Consider the following 1754-nt stretch of genomic DNA (forward strand, 5'->3'; position numbering starts at 1 on the left):
TTCTTGATATTCTTGTGGTAAGACGGCGTAGTTTTTCTCCCCCTAGACCTTACACATTCTCGTGCACCAAATACGTATTTCTCTTTTTGGAGAATTAATTTCCAAACATGGTAGAGCATTCATTCAGACAATTTTAAGCAAGTTCTTGAGCGAGTGAGCTGACTCCTTTGGGTATCTCCTCAGTCCATTCTTGAAGTCTACATAGTTGATACAGAAACACTCTCGACATTCTCGTGGTAAGGCAGCGTAGTTTTTCTCTCCCTCGACCTTACACATTCTCGTGCACTAAATATGTCTTTTTTTTTTTTTTTTGGAGAATTAATTTCCCAACATGGTACAGCATTCATTCAGTCTATTTTGAGGAAGTTCTTGAGCGGGTGAGCTGACTCCTTTGGGTATCTCTTCAGTCCATTCTTGAAGTCTACATAGTTGATACCGAAACGAACTGTGAACCCATTATCCCACTTGAAGTTGTCCAGCAATGACCACAAGAAGAATACCTCCACATCCACTCCTCACTGCCAATATAAAAAGGGACCCACTAATTAGCGAGATCTCCTGGGACCTGAGATTATCTATAATAAATCTCAGCTATTATTGTAGATAATCCTTTGATGTTATCATTTTCTATAGTTCGAACTTTTCAGGGAAATGATAGTGAACACGATGGATGGCTCTATAGGAAGATTTAATTTAGTGGAATACTTATTGGCATCAACAACGAACTTAAGATGGTCACGCAAGGCAACTTTTCTCCCTTCGTCATTGAAAGCTTCTTCCACTAATAGCTTGTAATCATCGGAAATTCCTGGCTTAGTGGCTTACCATTCTCGACGATATATATAACAGGATTGTTGTATTTTTTCTTTATGTAAATTAGAATGTCTCTCATTCCCTCTGGATACACATAAAGGCATTCTGAAGCAGTCTGCCTATTCACATCAAAATGAGACATCTCAAGTTATGATTCCCTTAAACCCAAACCACATGATCATAAAATTACTATGGCATTTTTAACTTACAATTTGGGTCTTGATGATGATGCTCACAAGACTAAAGATTTTTACGAAAATCAAAAAGACTTAGTTTTCCTAAGGTCATGATGAATAGAAATTCGTTGAACAGGGACCATCTGAGCCACTCGAGGGGGGGTGTAGGTGGTCTCGTCCCTTAGATTTCATGATGACGGAAAGATTCTCCCAAACTCAAATCACCAAAAGGAAATAAGGTTGCAACTTGTGGCAGCCCATGAGAGCTTTTAACACACACACACACACACATATATATATATATATATACGGAAAAAAATCATCTGCAATTCCGATCTCGTACAATTCCATGAAATACCACCTTTAGGGGGTGACACGTGTATTGATACCAATGCACTGGTCTAGATCTGATTTAAATGTCTCTTCACTGATTTAATGTTTTATTAGTTGTACCATATCTGGACCATTGTATTGGTATCAATACTTATGTCACCGTCTGAAGGTGGTATTGCACGGAATTGTACGAGATCGGAATTGCAGATGATTTCAACCCATATATATACAAGCAAGGTCCGCCTAAGTTACACCTCTACACAAAATTGTAGTGTTGCTGCCAATATTCTCATGCATTATACTCACCAAATTCTTAAAATCATGCAAGAAGGATGGATGTGTAGAATTTGTGAGATCTTACCGGTGTACCAATAGGAATTCCGGTTCCAAAGAGCTGCCATTGTTGGATGTTAACCAAAAAAAAAAAAAAAA

General features: G+C 38.2%; 1 protein-coding gene across 5 annotated transcripts in view; it reads left to right on the plus strand.

The window, feature by feature from the left end:
- Window positions 1–876, plus strand: part of LOC122061614 (protein DETOXIFICATION 40-like) — a 6449-nt gene extending 5573 nt beyond the window's left edge. The window contains exon 8 of one of the 5 annotated variants that reach the window (XM_042624994.1): window positions 648–876. The gene's annotated coding sequence lies outside the window, so the exon portion shown is untranslated. Of the gene's footprint in view, window positions 1–316 lie in introns of all 5 variants that reach the window. The other 4 variants (XM_042624995.1, XM_042624991.1, XM_042624996.1 and 1 more) reach the window with 4 other exon arrangements.
- Window positions 877–1754: the final 878 nt, after the last annotated feature.

The sequence above is a fragment of the Macadamia integrifolia genome, chromosome 14 (genome assembly GCF_013358625.1).
Source record: "Macadamia integrifolia cultivar HAES 741 chromosome 14, SCU_Mint_v3, whole genome shotgun sequence".
NCBI classification, from domain to species: Eukaryota; Viridiplantae; Streptophyta; class Magnoliopsida; order Proteales; family Proteaceae; genus Macadamia; species Macadamia integrifolia.